General features: G+C 35.6%; 1 long non-coding RNA gene across 1 annotated transcript; it reads left to right on the top strand.

Annotated features, from left to right (window-relative positions):
- Nucleotides 1–3,881: 3,881 nt before the first annotated feature.
- On the top strand, nucleotides 3,882–21,655 carry LOC123871535. Its single transcript, XR_006797278.1, has 3 exons — nucleotides 3,882–3,892; nucleotides 8,031–8,035; nucleotides 21,576–21,655. It is a non-coding gene; the product is annotated as an uncharacterized LOC123871535 (long non-coding RNA).
- Nucleotides 21,656–22,188: the final 533 nt, after the last annotated feature.

Here is a 22,188-nt window from a genome sequence, read left to right as displayed (position 1 = left end):
ATGGCTATTTAGGAATCCCGTGGGAACTCTTTGATTTTCCGGGATAAAAAGTGTATGTCCATCCCCGGAATATAAGCTGACTCTATACCAAATTTCGTCAGAATCGGTTAAACTGTTGGGCCTTGAAAAGGTAACAGACAGACAGACAGACTTTCGCATGTATAATATTAGTATTCATCTATGACCTGCGCAAACTGCCAAGTCCCAACTCGCCTATCTAGTTTATTATATTAATTAAAAAATAATTACCTTTTACTTACTATCCAATATACCTATTATCAGAGTCACGTGAAGTTTTCTCGAGAAAAACGAATGCTATTATACAACATAAAGTCTTTCTATTCTAACGATTTAGCGTAAACTTTTAATGAAAAAAACAAACGAGTCATAATATCTGGTTATTACACAAAAGCTTATAATAACAATATCTGTAAAATAACTTGTTGGAAAAGTCTAGAAAATTGTTTTGTTATCTTATATCTTTCTTTCTTTCACTGTTGTTGTTTTGTGTTCCCTTAACATTTTGTTAGATAATATTATGGAATTATTCATAGGTTGGATGTGAAAATAATCCTTAAAAGCCAGAAATGGCCGCTTTGTCAGTATCTATGTTTATAGATAGTGTAATCTATTACAATTTTTTTAACTCCAGAGTGAAATAGTGACAATAGAAAGATTTTTTTGAAATATTATGAGCGTAGCCGCGTAGGCTGTAAAGTTTAATATTGAAATAGAAAAATAAAACTTTTGAATGCCTTCGCTCTATGTTAAAACTTAAAATGGTACGTAAATATTTTTTAAAGAAAACCACAAAAGTAGGTACCTATTTAATGTTTAAATGCAATTTATACTTACCAAAAAAAAAAAATTAGTTCCAATTTTTTATTTTTAATGAATCAAGAGTATCTAGCTATAGTCTGTTTTCATTATACGTTTTTATTTTTAAGGCTCAAATACAAGATTTTTTTAATTCTTTGAGATCGATTTGGTCCGTACTTTTAAAAATTGACGTAATACGAATTAATCATAAACTTCTATAAAATAATATTAAATATTTATTAGTTCACAATTTATTCTTTCATAGTCTACAAATAGAAACCTATTTCCGTAATATAAGGTATATCCGGTGAAGGGAGATTAGAGACCCAAACATAGTATTAAGTAACACTAGCTTTTGTTCTACGTAAAATAATTTATTCATTGAATTTTATATGGCAATTGCCGCATCGAGGAACATTACTGTTGGGAGCCGATAGACCAGCGACACAAACCACATTCTGTGGAAATTAATGATTAAAATATTTGAACATTAGCTTTATGAAAATACTAGCCGATGCCCGTGACTGCGCCCGCGTGGATTTAGGTTTTTTGAAATCCCGTAGGAACGCTTTGATTTTCCGAGATAAAAGTAGCCTATTTGCTAATCCAGGATATTATCTATCTCTATTCCAAATTTCAGCCAAATCCGTCTAGTACTTTTTGCGTGAAGGAGTAACAAACATACACACACACACATACAAACTTTCGCCTTTATAATATTAGTGTGAAGTGTGATAATTCCTAAGAAGTAAAGAAAGTAGAGAAGACTTTTCCGGAGGTCGGGGGTTTGATCCCGAACACGCACCTCCATCTTTTCGGAGCTATGTGCGTTTCGAGCAATTAAATATCACTTGCTTTAACGATGAAGAAAAACATCGTGAAGAAAATCTGCGTGCCTGAGAGCTCTCTATAATGTTCTCAAAAGTCAAATGTGAAGTCTGTCAATCTGCACTTGGCCAGCATGGTGGACTATGGCCAAAATACTTCGAGAGGAGACCCGTGCTCAGTAGTGAGCCGGCGATGGGTGATGATGATGATGAAAGAAAGTAGGTCATCGAAATAATATTTGGTGGTGAATTTTAATAATGTATTCGGGCTCGCAATCGGTGTAGTGAGGTGAGCCATGAATCAGACGCCGTAATGTGCGCGCAGCGTACCGCGGTATCAGTTGAACGATGAATTTCACTTGTAGTTCTGTTGAATAATAAATTTAACTGAGATGAAGCACGTACTTAGTTTTTACCGTCTACTATGCATTAGTTTAATAGTAGAAAAGGAAGTTTTCTTGGTAGATGCTTTGGTTAATATACAAGGTATGTACTTTTCGGTATGGAATAAATGTCCCCTGGAATAAATTTTTGACTGAAGTCAAAAATTTATTCCAGGCCCAGGGGACACCAACGTTTATCGACTCTTCATCAATTCAGCTTTGAAGACTCGGTGAACTTTGCGGGTCACTCTGCTTCTTCGACGGATTCCCTTATTTGGGTTTGGCCACGTAGACCTTGCTACGAGCATGGATAGCCACTATCTCAAAAAAGTACTGCACGGTAAAAAGTGACCTATCAAAAACTATTATGCATGAAAATAATTAAAAATCTGTTTTAGAATATGAAAGAAAAGCCCTTTCACATGATACCCCGCTTGGTATAGTTATCTTATTTTGAAAATTGAAACACATGTTATATTAATTTTTTGTGTGATGAAATGTTTGTTTAATGTTTTGTGTGATGAAACCAAAACTTCACGGTTTTCGGCTTTTTTCCTTAACTTGTGCTATAAGACCTACCTGCCTGCCAATTTTCATGATTCTAGATCAATGGGAAGTACCCTATAGGTTTTCTTGACAGACACGACAGACGGACCACCGGACAGACAACAAACAGACAGACAACAAAGTTATCCTGTAAGGGTTCCGTTTTTCCTTTTGAGGTACCTACGGAACCCTAAAAATCGGGAGCTCAAGCCTCGCACAGTGGGCTCGCGAAACCTTTCTTGATGGGACAACATTATCAAAGAAGTTTGTTTGATTTGAAGTCAAGCTTGAAGTATAAATTTAAATTTCAAATGTGTTAAAAAGGCCAAAGAGGTCAATACTATGCTGAGCCTTGTTACTATTCTTGCGGCTTGATGAAACTCTTGGAACTTACTTGTGTTCTGATTTAGACACAAGTCTTTGCAGATGTTGGTGTTCTCACCAACTCGCTACTCTTTAGTAGTATTTTAAAGAATTCTTCGTATTTTTTTTTTTCGTATTCTATTTTAGGTAAGTACCTATATTCGGCAACATAACTCCTTTTTATTGGTACGATATAACGAACTTTAACATGGATTAATTACAATGAAAAAAAAAACTGTCGCATGTTATAGAAACCGAACAGTTGCTACATTTTAATTATACATAGATAAGCCTCCTAGGCAAGGCATTTAAATGATCTTTACAGTGGAAAGTGTAATTTTTCCGTTACGGTGGGTTAAACTAGTGACATTCAGAGCGTTGAGATGGTTAAGTGTAACGGTCATTTAATAGGTATGGACGTGCAAAGTAGACAACTACAGAGGCATGTTAGGTACCTACCTATAACGTGGGTAACTTTTTTGTTTGGTGACAAACATAACTCTGATGTTATGTTTGTCACCAAATAAACAATACTCTATTCATGGAAGGAGTTAATATAGCGCTCTCTCTGTTACGTAGTCCCATACAAATGACAAAGATAAAGAAATCAGTAGGCAATTGCCCATTTCGAGTGCGAGTTTTGGTCATTTTCACTGACTAACTAATCACAAATGAACCTATGTTTTTCTTACTAACAAAAGTAAGTACAAACGAGCCTATAGTTTCTGTACTATTCTATTCACGGAAAAAAATCCGTGAATAGAGTAGTGCAGAAAACATAGGCCCGTTTGTAATTGGTTGTCACTCAAAATGGTTAACGCCCACAAACTTTTTTGTCTTTGTCCTTTGTATAGGATTATGTAACAGAGAGAGCTCTATATTAACTTCTGTCCGTAGATAGAGTAGGCGCATTACGGTTATAATACTTTTTATGGCAGACAACTAACAACATAGGTATACCTATATGCGGTACTGTTTGAAATGTCAAAGAGAATTTAATCATAAGCCTCGCTACGTAGCGAGGAGCCGACGAACAAGAAATGAATTTCTCGTACATAATAATTAATGAAATTAAGATGCGAGCGCAATGTTCAGCGCTACGAACAAAATTTATCAAACTTTGCATGTCTTCTGATACCATAAATAGATAATTTTATAAGTTTTTATTTATTTTCTATACCTATATACCTATATATGTATATTTCGGTTCAGAATTGTCGGATAGGATTGTTATTTTACCAAGTCGGCTTCAGTCTAGGAATTTAGGCTCCTTTAGACTGATCTGAAAACTCCTAGGCAAAGCCAAAGTTTTGGTCTACATTGCATTACTAATAAAAAAATTGAAAACAACATTTCAATAAAAAAAAGTCTTGAATAATTTTAAGTATACTGAAAACAACGATTTATAAAATGTTTGTAAGCTGTGACCAAAACAAGCGAATATTTTTTGGGTTTTTTCTGTACAGTTTACTGCGATGGATGTTCTATAGCTTGGAAAAGAAATGTTTCATACACCCAAACTATGTACGGAACCCCAAAAGAGCGAGGCCCGACTCGCACTTGACCGGTTTTTTAATGTGTTACAATGTCTTTGGTTACAATAATAATTTTCATCTTAAGAGTTAAATGAAAGAAATCTTCATATTTTCAATTTTGCATATCATTTGTAGCGGTTGGCGACGCTCCAGCCAGACATCATTCACGCCCGTACGCCGTCAATAGTCATTCAGAAGGTTTGCTGTCTTCAGTTAAAAGATATGGTTAGAGACATTGTTACATTTTTTTCATTTGTGGTATGATGCTATTATCCACTATCCTAATAAATGTGAAAGTGTGGATGTTTGGATGTTTGTTACTCAATCACGCAAAAACGGCTGAACGGATTTGGATGAAATTTGGCATTGAGATAGATTATACCCTGGATTAAGACATAAGCTATTTATCCCGAAAAATTTTATCCTGAAAAATCAATGAGTTCCCACGGGATATTAAAAAAACCTATATCTACGCGGACGAAGTCACGGGCATCAGCCAGTATATAATATATTTATTATATACAGCGGGTGGAAGTCCCTACAAGAGACCTTTGTCCAGCAGGGGATGTCTATCGGTTGATGATGATGATGACTAAAAATATCGGCTTTTGCCTACCTAGGCAAACAGCTAGAAAACAGACTATAAAAGCTATACCTACTTACCTAAGTAGGTATAGCTTTTCTAGCCTGTAACTTGAGTTTTAGGCTCTAATGGAAGTGAACTGACTTTAATAAAGCTTAGAGGCTCATAATTCTATGGCCATTAGCAGATTCTAGAAGTATTACTGTGAATGAAATAGGTGCATCGCTCGACCGACACCACGGCAGATTTCGAACAAATTTTATGCTTTGTGTTTCATAATTTACCTTACTATATTTACCGCAAAGAACTAGGGAAATCTTTGATAGATATACACAATGGTTGTACGAAACCAAATCAATATTTATCACCAATTTACGAAAACCTACTGTTACGTTGAATACAAAGTAGTTACCAGGTTTACGAAAGCGAAAGCGAGATAAATATGAGGCAAATATTATAATATGTTATAACCGTTTGTATAGTGGTAATGTGGCATTACTAAATAATGTCAAAGCATAGCTACATAGCATAGCATAGCACTAGGTAAATAAGGTTATCACCCGAAACAATATTTTGAGAATAAAATGTAGGCAAATGCCTACTGGATTATGAAAGAAACTAGAGGATGCCCGCGGCTTCACCTGCCTGGATTTTGGTTTTTTAAATCCCGCAGGAACTCTTTGATTTTCCGGGATAAAAAGTAGCCTATGTCCTTCCCTGGGATGTAGCCCATCTCTGAACCAAATTTCATCAAAATCGGTTCAGCAGTTGGGCCGTGAAAACGTAGCAGACAGACAGACAGACACACTTTCGCATTTATAATATTAGTATGGATTTGGAAAACTTGACAGCTAGACTATCCTCTTAATTTATCTTTCTCTTCTTCTGGTTTTCAATTTTAAGCAGCTCGATTTTTAATCCGTAAATACAGTGTATTTCTCGCTACCAAAGAATCAGGCCGCTTGAATATTTATTGCTTTTCCGAGTTCGAGGGAAAAGCGAACTGGCAGGTAAGGCAAATAGGCAAAAAATTAGAAGAGCTATCTCGGTAATGAGAAAAATAAAGTTTCATTATATTTTTTAAGAAAGTAAATGTTGGTTTTCGTCACTTAACCGAGGTCGATTGTTGGAAAATTAGGTAGATAGATAGATAGATAAAAAGTAGCCTATGTCCATTCCCGGGATAACCCTGTACCTAATTTCGTCAGAATTGGTTAAACTGTTGGGCCGTGAAAAGTTAGCAGACAGACAGACAGACACACTTTCACATTTATAATATTAGTATTAGTATGGATAATTTAATAATTTCTTTAAAAGTTGCAAAGGCTTACTTGTAAGCTGGGGAAATTAATAGAGTTTGAATTAAAAAGTACATAGTGTTATATCTTCGTATTTTACGATGGTACGTAAGTGAGTGAGTGTGTGAGCTTAACTCGAAACTGACCTTTTTTTTAAAGTTTAAGATTAAGTTATTGTAGATATCTCACTTGAATCATGTTATAAAATAACCTGCCTCAACATATTTTTCAATCTTACATCTTTTTTCCAGGGTAACCAGTCAACTCAGTTGCGGTCTACAGTTCGGGTTATAAAATAAAATGGTCTTGCCCCGAACCTTTTTACGGCTTTATGTAAATGTTGGCTTTGGTCCATCTACGGTAGTTAGTCTGCCCGCTACGCTCAGTCAATGGGCATCTGAATTTCAGAAGGCTAACTAAGATTTGGTCAAGAGTTGTGGAAATATTATACGGAACATTATTTTTAGGATTCCGTATCTCCACTGAAAAAAGGGACCCTTATGGGATCACTTCGTTGTCTGTAACCCCTATAGAGTACTTCCCGTTGATCTAGCCTTATGAAATTTGCAGGTAATAAGCAATGACTTATACTTAGCATAAGTAAAGGGGAAAATCCGAATACCGTGGATTTGTGGTTACATTACAAAATGTATTATCTCTTAACGATATGCTACAGAACCAGTTTTTATAGATTAGTACCTACCTACACCTAGCTGAGCTTCTTTTGTGCGGTTATACAGAAACTATTTTACGTAGTAGAGATGGAGTTCAGTGTACTGTGAAACGTTTTGGAAAGTTTTAACACTGACAAACTGCGTTTCCATTTTTGTTGGAACCTTACTGTGTTTAATATTATGAATCAATAGTAAACGCAACGGTACGTAAAAGAATCGAGTCCCAATTTTCAATACCAATTTATAAACAAGGATGTAATGGAAAAATTCCAACCGTATGACGTGCTCAAAAGATGAAAATCATATTGTGTTATCAACTTGGCTTCAATTAGGACCTAAATCATAATTAATTAAAAGCCTGCCTGCTTCCAACAATTTCCAATTAAGACTACTCGCTGAACAATAGATGTGGATAGGTAGATAACAAATATAGGTCTAATACTAAAAATAACTGAAATATTATATGACTAGCGTTAGTCCGCGTTTTCGCCCGCGAGGAATTAGATTCTTTTTTAAGAACCTAATTTCACAGCAAGAAGTGATTACTTGTGGTGATTACTTCTTGCTGTGCTTCTTGTATTATACTCTATCCTTATGTGAAAGTCCCTTCAAATTTTTCTTTCCCTTAAAATTTCCAAAAATCGCAAACATGTATTAATTCATTTTTAACCGAAAGCCTAACTACCAATTATTATATTCAAGGATATAACTTCAAAACTTTCATACAAAATCACTTTAACCCTCTATTATATCCCTTAGGTACCTATGCCAAATTTCGACGACACGTCCAGTAGTTTGAGCTGTGTGTGACCTTCATTTTCCTTTTAAATATATTGGAACATTAATTCTTTGTAAGCGAGATAAAATAAATCTTTAACTTTCCTCTTAAGTTTTTCTCTGTAGTAACCGGAAATAGCTGCAAACTCAGGCTCATTTTACTTACAACACATTCAACAAAATTTATGTGCTTGCTCGCTGTGTCTTTAATGGGGAAAAGCCAAGTAAAGGTCCTTTCAGAAATGCCACAATTCGTTTTGGTCCATTGCATCGTGACCACTTCCCAAAATCACAAAAATGTCGCTAGACACATAATTTGATACATATTCGTAAGGTTTATTTTAACCTCTTTTTATTGAAAATGTTATAATAAAACTTAAAGCTAGCCTTATCTAATTACCGCACAAATCATGCCCAGGTAGAATGGTGCCAAGAATACTGGCTGCATTTCCACGCTGGAAAGCCAGGTTTATCCTTTGCACAGAAAATGAGCCAGCCTTTCTGTCACCTCATGAGACTACTCGTATTAACCGTAGTGAAATGTCGCGTAATATTTTTTTGCACTACGACTCCAGGGCCTCAGTGTCTCCACGGCAAACGGAACAAAAATGTAACTATCGATAAGAGAGGCATACCTAGTTGCGCCGCTCACCTTAGCTTGCTTAGCCATTTCTGCTGCGGTTCTCTGTGTTACACATTAGGGCAGTAAAGTAAAAAAAATATAGGTACTAATGTTCTTTAGTAAAATTCACCATCATCTAGTTCATCTACGCAAAGTTGCTGCGCTCATAAAAATATCTACTGTCCCGAGTACCCTAGACTTCTGAATAAAAAACATCACGATCCTTGTTTAAGAGGGCTCTCTTCGTCACTCGTTTCATACAATCATAGTACCAATTTCATTTGAATATTAAGCAACCAAAGTCCATGAAATTTTGCAAACATATTCTAGAAACTAATATCTATGTCTGTGGTTTTCCAGATTTCTGTTAAAATATTCAGTTTCAAAGTTACGCGGTCTTAAAAATTTTCATACAAACCTTTGAGCCCCTGTAATTTTAAAACTACATATTTTTAGAAAAACCTAAAACACCACAGACACAGATATTAGTTTCTAGAATATGTCTGCAAAATTTCATGGACTTTGGTTGTTTAATATTCAAATGAAATTGGAACTACGATTGTATGAAACGAGTGACGGAGAGAGCCCTGTTAAAACGTTTCGTTGCATATTTTACGTTTCATTCGACGATATGTAATGAACTTCCGAATGTCGAATCCTATTGAGCACAAATCATTCATGATAGATTAATTATTCCATACATAAAATACTAGTTCCCTGTAGCGAAATGTGTGTACATTCTCGTTTAATTTAGCATTATCTCGATTATCTGCTCAATATAAATTCTATGTTATCGATAATTTGACAATTATTACTGTTGGATAATATTTACAATGTATAATGCCTAACCTATTCCTATGGGTTACTTTTATTTATCTCAGTATAATATGCCCCAAAAATGAAATATATCAGAGAGAACAACATAATAAAGACCGGAATTGCAGTTAAAATGGCGGATTCTAGTAAGCGATTCAATTAGTATGCCTTTACTTCATCGAGAGCTATTTAATGCGATCTTTTTGTGAAGACCACGGGTCCTGAAGTGTAAAAAAAATCATAATAAACAGTTAATCGACTCTTTGAGTAACAGGGTTTGCATATTTCTTGCGCAAAGTCTGACTTTGCAATACCTATTTAGTATTTTTATTGCCTTGGTTTTTCAGCAGAAAATTGCTAACCTTGGCAGGCAAAATGAAGACAAAGCATGTCAGTAATGAAGGAAGCAATGTTCAATTATAATATTTCAGCGAAGTTCAAAAAGTGGAATGTCAACGTTGCGTGCGGGCGGAGCACGAAGATAACTTCGCGTAAAGTACCTAGTTCACGTAGGATCAACGCGTCCGACCAATCCACTTAGGGTTAGTATGATTTTTTATAATCTCATAAACGTTCATAGAATTCGAGCGTCGATACACAATAACGTCAGAGTAAAATGAACTTAAAAGCTCTTGCTTTTAAGTAATATTCAGTAGGTGCTATCGAATTTAATTTCGCAAGATTTTTTCTTGGATCCCTGGCTGTAGATGTGTGGATAAACTTGAGCTTATAAACAAGGTATTTAGGGTCTATTTTACTTTAACGCTAAAGTATTTCGACGCTCTAATTCTATTAACATCTAAATGAAAGTGTTGGTTGTGAGATTTTAGACCTAAATGAAACCTTACATGCTTACTTGGTTTAGCTATATTTGTCGCTTGAGCTCTGTGCTGGGTTTCCGATGGGTATCGATTTCGATGCACACAACTTTCAAACACCGTTAAAACTGTACCACCGTTCACTGGTACTCCCTGAACGCGTTTGGGCCTATGTGAACTAAGCCTTTAGCTGGAGGCGAAGTAAAACTTGGACCGCTTGGCTCAAAAGGATTTGTTATTATAAGTCCCTTATTCCCTCCTCATTTTGATTTAAACACGATGAAACTTTTATTATTTCATCAAACAGCATTGATTATGAGATAACAATAGAGTTGGACACTTTGCAAAACTTGTTTCGTACGTAAATAGCTACAGTTTTTAGTAATTAAACTTTATTTTATTTATAATCTATAAAAACATTTTGTTCGGTCGTTCAATGAGTTATAAAACCATGAAGTGGCCAAAATCGCATATTTTAAAGCCTCGTTACTCGAATTTTTAAAACTAGATTTGTTTATCTGAAGGTAGGTAAAAACTAAGATATTTTTACGTAAGTAAATTCATCAACATCTAAAAAACGTTGATTATTTACGGGCAACCCTTTCAAATTTAATAGCTGCCCCTATTTATAAATATTTAAGCAGAGGGATCGTTTCCTACGTCCACCGTTAAAAACACTGACGGAATTTGCAGATGTGAACAAATTTTATCCTCCCAAACCTAATTATTATTAAGTAAACTAGACGGTGCCCGTGGCTTCATGTTATTAAAAATCCCGTGGGAACTCTTTGATTTTCCGAGACAAAAAGTAGCCCATTTGTCCGTTCCCGGAATCAAATTATCTTTGTACTTTTTGTCAAAATTGGGTAAACGGATGGGCCATGAAAAGCTAGCAGAAATACTGACAGACACACTTTCACATTTACAACAGTATTAGTATGGATTATTATTATCTACGTATGTAAGAACGGGACTACGGAACGGAAGCTGAGTTTTATATAGACTGGCCGACACATCAAGCTAGAGCCAGCCGCTGGATCTAAAAACATGAGAATCTATATGTGTTCTCATCAATTTTTTTCATAAATAGCGAGCAAACGAGCAAGCTGATCATCTGATGTTAAGTGATTACTGCCGCTCATGAACATTTGCAGCTCCAGAAAACTGCAAATGCGTTTCCGGCTTTTCAGGAATGTGTTCATCCGTCCCTTAAAAGAAGCTCATTTTGAAACCTTAAGGAATACTACCAAAAAGAGCTCAATGGAATGTGAATCTGAAGTGGCAATGGGCCGGGCACGTAATTCGAAAAACGGGTAGATGTTGGGGTCCCAAGGTGCTACAACGGCGGTCTAGCACCGAAAAGCGCAGTGTTAGTTATAGACCTCCCATTAGGTGGATAAACGACAAAGGAGTCGCAAGGAGCCGCTGGATTCAGATGGCGAAAGGTCTTGGCCATCTCCAGCTGTGGCTGTCTACGGATGTGGAGGGTACGGTTGACGATAAGAATGATAAAAGGGGCACCTCCCAATCATACAATATTTCAAGGCTTTCCCACACACCAACGGACTCAAACTTTATTTCAATAATTTGAATTTTGACTATTTTACTTATTCTCTGATCCTAAATTAGTTTCTTTGATACTTTTGACATGAGTGGAATCGAAAAACGCAAAATTAATAATATAAAAATGTATACAACTTATAAATTACAAGGAACCTGACATTTTCTACGCCTACAGATTTTTTTTCGTACAGAACACGGACTACGCCTACAGATGGCCTACAGTGAACCAAATTTATGGGGTCGTTAGCCATGCATATTTATTAAAGTCGTGATTTATAGACAGAAAGCTTAATGTGAGGGTATATCATAAAACAATTCATCCAACAATTCATTGTTGTAATTTCACACTATCACAATCAATCACACTATCGCACTAATATTATAAAGGCGAAAGTTTGTGTGTATGTATGTCCGTATGTGTGTATGTTTGTTACTCTTTCGCGCAAAAACTACTAAATGGATTTGGCTGAAATTTGAAATGGAAATAGATTATACTTTGGATTAATACATAGGCTACTTTTAATCCCAGAAAATCAAAGAGTTCTAGGTATTTTGAAAAACCTGAATCCGCGTAGACGAAGTCGCGGGCGTCAACTAGTGACTTTATGTGTTTTGATGATCGTAGAGTTTACTGAGGCTCTAACATAATAATCAATAGACAAATATATTCAGCCTTTCGGGAAAATAAAGAATTAAAAACATTAGAGATGCTACGCGCGTAGCATTGCTACGAACGCTACGATAGCTACATCACTAAAAATGTAACACCCTATTTATACATATAAATAAACAATTGACTGTAATACCTAATATACCTAATTTTTCGTTCGTGATGGTTTATCACAGTAAGAAAACTTATTGCCATAAAGCACTTTATGCCATTAGTCGCGATTCCGAAGCTAACAATACCCCTGCAGTACCCCTGCCAAGAAGTAATTGGTGGTTTTAGATTTTTGAGAAAACTGATGAAGGTAAATACAAACAGTCAAACACACGTCGTCGCCCTTCCGTAGTCGGGCAATAATAGAAGAATGGAGATCAAAATCTACTGTGAAAACCAACATATTTACCGTTTCAAAGCCAAAGATAACTTCCGGAGCTTACAACTAATAACTTATTCTGTAGATTAGATTTTCCTTTGTGCTTTCGACATAAATAATTTAGGTTAGGGTAATCTTTCTTCGCGAGTGCACACGATCCATCCTTTTGCAATGTTACTTACATTGCGAAAGGATGTATCTTGTTTAATATACAAAAAAAGTACTTCCATAAATTCCTGCAATGTTTTTAGTATTCAAAGCAAAAAAGGAAGACCTATAAGTCAAATGGGTTGTATTCAGAAATTAATAACTACCTTCTTTTTTTACGTTGTATAGCTTTGCAAACTGAATAATAAATTTAAAATTTTCGTTGGATTTCAATATTCTATTTATCTGTAAATCTGTCGACAGGTTACCTACTTACAACGTTGTTAGCAACTGTCAATTTTTTAAAAACTAAAACGTTGAAGTAGCTTCATAATGTAAGTTGATATAAATTAAATTAAATACTTATGTTTTCAAAAAAATTTAATATCTCCAAAAATGAACGTAAATTGTATAAAACAAAAAACATACCTAGATAAGGCATAAAAATTACTTCAATATGTTCACTAGAGAGAAAAATTGGTATACGACGAGGACGACCCTTTTTAAATGTAGCTGTACATTATATGTACATATTTAAGTGCCTAGATGAAAGATTAAACGCCGTCACATTTGGCGGAAGTGCTGATTCTTTGAGCATAACTAAGTTGAACATAGTGCATACCTATTTAAAATTTATAAAAAACATATATGAAGAATTCATACTGTTTCATGCAAGTTGCAGATGATACTTATAATTTTATTTGTTCGAGAATTATCGAATTTATCTAATAAGGAAACTTATTAAAATTGATGAATTAAATATCTACTGCAAAAATAAATAAGATAAAGTTATTTTAGTTGTGCGTCACGTCACACACTATACGTCTCTCGTAGTCGTAAGACGCACAACCTCACTCCAATCTCTCCACGTGACGTCTTCAGTGACGTCATAGAAACGTGTTGCTTCATCCGGAAACGTGGTGACGCCCTCAGCTCTTGTTTATTTATACCTCTACCCCGGCGCTATAACGGGCTTAACACTGGCTACGCGTTATTTTTTTTGACATCGTAAGTCACATAATTAAGAGATAATAACTATCTATTAGAACCTTCATTAAAACAACCAATTTTAAACATTCTTTCACTGGCAATACTTCTAAATATATTACGACTTTTCATTATAACTGGACCTTTTGGAAACAGTATCAGTGTTTTACATATTTAAGCTGAAGTAGCTTTGCTACCTTTAAAAATCGGATTGATGGGTAGAACAAAATTGCTCCGATCCCAAGACAAATTTGTTATGCGAAGAGATCTAAGAGTAGTGGTAATAAAACTGTAGATATGCTTCAAGTTCATTCTTTATTTTAACGGGTAATCGAAGAGTAGCAAATAAACCTTTTATAAGTCTTGTAGCGAAGCCCATGTAAAAAACAGGCAGTAATAATTTTACTAAATAGAAATTCAAACTTTGTGACTATTCCGATTTTTACATGTCGCTGAAATGAAACCTGTGATTTTCCGAGCTTCTAAGTCTAAAATAAATGATTTTTGTTTATCATCAAAACGGTTAAAACTATTAGGACTTAGCAAACAAATCTTAGATTTTAATTCCTCCATAGCTCAACGGTTGAGGAGCGGACTGAATTCCGAAAGGTCGGCGGTTCAAACCCCACCCGTTGCACTATTGTCGTACCCACTCCTGTCACAAGCTACGCTTAATTGGAGGGAAAAGGGGAGTATTAGTCAGGATTAGCATGGCTAATATTCTTTTAAAAAACAAAATAAAAATGAAAAAAAAAACAAAAAAATGCAAAGTTTTAAGATTTACCGTATAGAATTTTATTGTCTTGAAGAAGTTTCTTTTGAAAATTCTTATAAATTACGCGGATTTCCATAGCTATGCAGGGCAATGAAGTGACAGCTTAATTACTCTCTGATGTTTTCGGATTGCATCGAAAGCCTTCTATGTGGTTCGCATCCTCTTGATGTCATTCATTCACTGAACAATGGGACTGCGGCTAATTGAAGCTTCCACTCAATTAAATATTCCTCCTTTACATAAGCGTTAGCTCTAGAGACTTCAAAATTCCAAACTTACCTAAGTTTGGAATTTTGAAGTCTATTGTACTATTTTGACTGATATTTTATTCGTTTGGTATTAACTATTAATGGAATGAAGCTACGATTTCTGTTTGCTTTGTATACGTAACTCGTTGTTTTTATTCGGTAATTTATTCTGAAAGTGAATACTTTAAATTAAAATCAATATGAGAGAGCTGGCGACGTAGGCTTCTCAGCAACGTACAAGTGGATGTCAATTGCCAGCCGTAAGTAGAACTCGACGAGTTAATTAGAGAGACTGCTCCTGTGGACTGCTCCTTGAATATAATATAAAATTCTAGATTACTTATTTTTGATTAGGTTAAAAACATACATAAATAATACTTATGTATGTTATTCATCTCTCGTCTGGCTTTACACAGATTAGCCGATGTCAAGTTTGTAGTTATTTATAAGTTAGGGAAACTATATAAGTAGGGACTTCGTCTGTGCCGGCGCGGCGTTCGCCGACACACGCGCGGCGCCCCTATAGAGCGCTTCTCAGTCAGTTCCACCACCAAAAAACACCAGTAAAACACAAAAGCCAGCCACTTTTAACAAAAAAACACTCAAAAAAGGCACCGCCCGCGCGCCAGCAAACACCAACACAGACGAAGTCCATGTATGTTATACACCTCTCTATAATGAAATGAGTCTGATTATTATCAGATTGATTACATCGATTCCATGGGATCCACTCTTCAAACAATAGTGACAGCCAACGAACGCCGCAAAATATTGGCGTGAAGATTTTGGATATTTTTTACATTAAAAAATATTAAATCACTCTTATTTTAAAAAAAACATGTTGAACTCCAGCGCACCCTGAAAACCTCAAAAGAGCCTGCTCTGAGGGTACACCTGTGTATGCAGTACGCATGCAGCATCAGGTTGGGACCTGCAGGAGTTTATACCTGGTACTTAGTACAATCAACAGCTTCGTAAGCCTCGCGGTTTACGTGAGCAGTATCGCTGCAGCATCAGGTTGAGGAGCTTGAACCTTGATTTGGAGTAGGTATAGAGATAGTTTATTTTTGGTAGCCATATTCTGTTGTCATAATCGGCAGAAACGTAGTTCTCATGATTTTGGTGGGTAGTACATCTGCACTGCAGCATCAGTTCGAAGCTGTTATAACTTGGGTTCCAGTGACAAAGTTTGTTCTTGGTAGCCACAATATCTATACGCCCCGTGCCGTTGATACTACCAAGCAATCATTCCAGTGGTAAGGCCTAAAGAAACCAATTACAGGCAGGTAATGCTTCTTCTACACCTCCCACGTTAGTAGTCCGCGATCACATCACCACTTTTCATCAGGTGATCTCATAGAGCTTCTTTTTTTGAATAAAAAAAAGAAGACTGCTCAGACTTTTGTAGGGGCTGTATTCCAACTTTCACGTGCAGAACTGCGCACGCTAAACGAGCTTAGCCCGCTTTGTGAAACAATAGATGACAAGCGCTGTGAGTGATTTACTGGACCTTCATTGAGACGTGCATGTAAAGCTCTTGTTATGCATGCAACACTCTTGCCAAGAAGATAATATACTGTGTATTTCCGATACCTAAATGTGTGTTGTGTATTATGTAGAACTTCTAGCGTGAAATATTACAATGCTGAGATGAGGCACTTGAAACCGTTTAAGTTATTGGATTGAATTAAAATTCAAAAACGCGCACTGAGGGTTCCGTACTCGGATATTTTTCCAACATTTTGCACGATAAATCAAAAACTATTTTACATCAAAATAAACAAAAATCTGTTTTAGAATGTGCAGGTAAAGCCCTTTCATATGATACCCCACTTGGTATAGTTATCTTACTTTGAAAATTTAAACACATTTTAATTTTTTTTTAAATAATGTAACCAAAAATTCGCGATTTACAGATTTATTCCTGTATTTGTGCTATAAGATCTACCTACCTACAAAATTTCATGATTCTAGGTCAACAGGAAGTACCCTAATAGGTTTCTTGACAGACACGACGGACGGACGGAATTACAGACAGACAACAAAGTGATCCTAAAAAGGTTTTTCCTTTTGAGGTACAGAACCCTAAAAATTAAGAGTTTTAATTCAGTTAATATGCTATTACTGATCGAAAACGCAGAAAAGAATACCTAACCACGATACTTATTAATTTGTGGAATTAATTTAAATATTCGCAAGATTACTCTACACAAAATAACTACAAATAATATGATCCAAGCAGATATGTTTGTTTGTTAGTTTGTCCTTTACAAAGAAGCAACGGGTGGACGTGATTTTTGCATGGATTTAGTTAAAAACCTGTAAAGAGCTAAGGCTAATTTTTATACCGGGAAATCGGAGTTCCTACAGGATTTTAAAAATTTAATTCCACGGCGACAGGATCGCGGGCACCAGCTAGTACAATATGAATGCTTAATGTACGTTTATGTGCGATCGTAAACTTTATGGGCGCCGGTACACAGCAACCTCCATACAGGTACGCACGTAAAGTACCAACCTACTTCAATAGGTAAAAAACTAAGAGAAACTTTTTATATACCCGAGCTCGAAAAAAGCAATAAGGTTGATACTGAGTTAAATATCTTCAATTGATTACTTTTTAAAAGAAAGTTACTTGGTACCAAAAGTCTTTGCTTACGGCTGCCTACAAGATCAGTGATGATTTTGTAACATGACATAGTTTTTAGGGTTCAGTACCTAAAGGTTAAAAACGGAGCCCTAATAATGTCACTCTGCTGTCTGTCTATCCGTCTGTCTGTCTGCGTGTCACAGGTCTCTAGCTCGTAGACGAAATGAGTTACAAACCTGAAATTTTGGTATTTGGTGTAGAACGTTGACCCAAAACCGAATATTGAATTCCCGCCCGCGATGAAATGACTCGTAAAAATTTTGTAGACCCTGTCTTAGACCCTGGGGTCTCGAGACGAAGTTATTGAAACAAAACTAAAAAGCTGTCTAGGTCACTGCTGAGTTTCATGCGGACTCTTCTCAGTGGAATCTCCTATTGAAGCCGGTAGCGTTTTGCTCTATTTTATTATTATAAGAGCCTGCAAAGGTCTGTATGAAATGAATTAACTATACTTAAGTTTAAGTAAAACTCAAGCTTACGCTATGGGTAGTGGAGATCCTAGAGTAAGTACTAATCACCTAAAGAACCAGTTACATACTTAGACCTTACAGTTATATACATACTTCACTTAATAGACACTCAGATATCAGAAGTTGTATTACTTTTACACTAGTAGATTGCAGTGAGAGACATCGAAATAGCTCGAGGGTAGAACGGTCTCATGTATAACTTTATCTGGATAGCAAACAAGCTGCAACCTTTATATCAGAGAACTTGTTTCAGAATCACAACATTTACTCCCGGACAGAATAAACACAGCTCAAACCGACATGTTCAAATATGAAATGTAAAATTACAAGCGAAAATTTTGTGAAATTGTGAGAAGCAAAGTAAAGGAAAATAATAGTTTTTAGCCGAATTCTAAAAGAGGAGGTTTGCAATTAGATGTGTATGTATGTATATTCCTTTGTCTATATGTATCAACTATCTAATTAATTTCCTGAGATAAAAAGTAGCCTATCTATCAGTAGTCAATCCAGAGTATCAGCTCACCTGGTGGTAAGTGATGATGCAGTCTAAGATGGAAGCGGGTTCTACAATTCTATAATTGAATACAAATTGATTTCTAGTTGGGTGATCCTAGTTTCATAATGTCAGTAAAAATAGTGCCTAGCCTATACAAAGAATAGAGTTACAGGTTCTAGACAGCAGTGAGGCTATAAAAGCGAGTTCAATCGATGAGCTATAAATATAAGGAGACCGAGGGTGACTTTTATAGCATCGCGTAGGTACATGTTACCTGCGCTATTTACGGTAGGTAATATTTAAAACAGCTACAAGATTAAACAGCTTAAACAGCTTATAGACTAGAAAAAGTACTAGTTCTAGGCAAAGTGATGGATACGAAGCATTCCCCCCCTCAATCCCCTCAAATCGCATAGTACATAGACTGTTGATTCGTACAGAGTCGGCCTGAAGTAGAATGAAAGAACTAAGATATTAGAACCTTGAAAAGCGTGTTGACAAATTATATACCTACGCCTATAAAACAACGGATAAGTATACATATTATAAATATAAATTCATAAAAGTACTGGCACTTAATGGATAGGTGGCGAAATGTTTAATAAAACGATTTAGTTGCCATTTTGGTTATTGCGTTATTATGCTATTTTGGTTCACAAATTGCGGTGTATGAACAAAGCTAGGGAATCAGAGGACATAGGTAATGTTTCGAAAACTACGAGTAGGTTGAACTGTAAATCATGAGCGAATTTAGGCAAATAACGTTTTTATTTTTGTTTTTTTGTCCACATACTTTTCTCACGTGCCTGATTACACAAGTACAATACTACTACAAAACAAGGGAATATTCTTATTGCAATGCAATAATAATACAATGTATTATGTAATGGCGTGCAGCAGAAATAGCGAGTAACAGATTGTTGACAAAAAAGTATTATTGAAATTCCGCTTGCGTGGATTGAAACGGATTTAACTGCGGTTCTTCAATTCGAATTTGCAAACGTAATCCGCATAAAATGTGACAGATTTTGTTGAGCATACTAGCTACGAATAATCAATTCGTAGCTAGGCATAAGAAAATGTATTGCCCTATATCTACATACTTACATTCTATCCATAATATGAATACCTTCTATAAATGCGAAAGTGTATCCTGTACAGCTCAACTGTTAAACTTACGACGAAAAGCACAGACTTAATAACTTGTATTCAGGATTCGACACAGATTATTATTATCCTAGAAAATTATCGATTTATAGAATTTGTAGAATGTGGCAAATCGAAACTTTCCCTCAGATTTTTTAAAAACCTAAATCGTGTGTATCATTTAATGGTATTTTCATTCCTTTGAACTGGATAATTCTTATCGCTTTAATAATTATTTGAATAAATATATATTTGAGTTAAATAAATCTTAGAGTAGCAAACTTCTTAGGTCCATAAGAACATCAGGCGTGAAAAAAATTATGATTGCAAAGAAGTAGGTACGTTAGAAGCTAAGAAAAATCATGTTTTAAGTAAATTCCATAACAACAATGTTGTGTTATAATAAAGATAGAATAGAAGCGATATTACTGATAAGATTACAAACGGCTATAGCGCCAATAGCAGCCGAAATTAATAATATCAATCTAGACTAGAGTGAACTAGCGTGAACTTGTATATAATATGTCTACTAGGGCCTATGTTATCCCGCTAAATAGCCTAGACACTAAGCTATTTACTTAGCAGGATAACATTGGCTCTATTAACATTAGGTACAACTCTCTATAGATACGAGTAGGTATGACTCGTAGCTCTCGTGTTGTAATATAAACATGAGTTCACAAAGCAGTAGAGCGGATGGCGTCGGCCAAGCGATGTATTTTGTTCACAATTCTATTGAATAATGAATATAACCGAGCCGCCAGCTTTCTCGACCGAGGCGATATGTTGGAGCACTCCTATTACGCGATTTCAGATTTCAACTTTAAGAATCAAAGGCATTTAGGTAACTATTTAAACTTTGGTTTGGTTTCCGGGGCAAAAAGAGGCCTATATGTCCTTTTTAATAATGTACTGAATTTCATCAAAATTACTATCACAATTAAACAGCTATCTATCTACTAAAGCTCTCCGTGAGATCTCGTGAAAAGCTAGCATACAGATAGACACAATTTCGCGTTTATATTTCGTAGTTCAAAGTACTAACTCGCATTTCATATTAACCATTTTTAAAAGTGTGTAGGAATAAGTATGTATAGGATTTTACGCGAGCAAACAAGTACCTAAAACAGGAAAGATTAAGTACTTAACTAACTTCTTAATTGAATTTTAGTGTTAGTACCTACTTAATTTGGCCATTTCCATTCTGGCCCAGTATTACCGACCACCATCCTTCCCGGTTATTAACTTTAAAGTTACATGGTATCTAATCCTTAAAGCAAGGAGGATAATTTATTCTATTATTCCACTAATTCATTTGTGATGGATCCTGGAATAAAGATAGCTCTGAATTTCTATGTATATCAATATTCGGTTTTGGGTGAACGTCTTACACCAAATATCAAAATTTCAGGTTTGTAACTCATTTCGTCTACGAGTTACCTACATACATATGATATGCAGACAGACAGAATGGGATTCCGTTTTTACCTTTTGGGTACGGAACCCTGAAAACTCACATAACTAGATCTTTTGAATGAAATTCGTAAGCCTTCTGGATGTCTATTGACGGCGGCCAGCGTAAGTAACGTCTAGCTGGAAAGATGCCAAGATTCACAAAAAGGACGCTAAAACGCCGACTTTTTACATTTTGCGGTTTCCCTGACTCTTCGCTGGTTTGATACCACAAATCTTTTTAGCAACTTATTCCTTACTCCATAAAATTGAGGACTTATTTGTTTTGCATTGGGTATTCACAAACGCACCGATTCATAGACATTTATATGTCGGAATACATAATATTACACAGATCACCCCCGCGTAATCTTAAATCAATAAGGCAAAAAACATAAAGTTCTTGTAGTTACTATGTATCTTTCCAGTCTCCAATTACTTTATTTTATAACCAGAACGAAAAAAATTTCTTTGTTGGCTTTTTAGTAGGTATAATATAAAAAACTTTGCGTTATGGAATAATTTTTACCTATCTTTAAGGTACGCTTACACGGGCAATTGAATTCCACTATTCCAGGCAATTTAGTCAGTTATGATGTCACGACCACACGAAGCAATTTGCAACAATACCCAGCCATACTTATCTACAATTTTCAACCATGTTGTGCAAAATAATTGCTTCAGATTGCTCCACTTATTGCTCACTCAAGATTGATGCTGGATACGTAAATTTCCTGGAATCGTTGAATTTCAATTGCCAGTCTAAACGCACTTACCTTTAGACTAGTCTAGGGCTGTCATTTTTAAAGCAAACTCGAGTGTCGATTCACCCAAAGGTGCGTAAACACCGCACCAGGATATATCTTTGCAGTTTGGAAGCGTCTCATACTAACACACTACCGTATAAAGCTTCACTTTGTATGAGCTTTGCACATGTTCAGTTTTATAATATCTTTGCTTATAGGTAGGCAAGTTAGGAAGTTCATAATTCTTGTGATTTTATGATTACATTACAAATAGGAAACAACTTTAGGTTCCTCATAACCTCATATTCAGGGGGTCCAGTAATCGTTCTCCTTTTCGGAGCTATGTGCGTTTGAAGCAATTAAATAGGTATCACTTGCTTTAACGGTGAAGGAAACTGGAATGACTG

The sequence above is a fragment of the Maniola jurtina genome, chromosome 14, assembly GCF_905333055.1.
Source record: "Maniola jurtina chromosome 14, ilManJurt1.1, whole genome shotgun sequence".
Taxonomy (NCBI): Eukaryota; Metazoa; Arthropoda; class Insecta; order Lepidoptera; family Nymphalidae; genus Maniola; species Maniola jurtina.
The sequence above is the reverse complement of the archived record's forward strand: the minus strand, read 5'-3'. Positions and strand labels throughout refer to the sequence as shown.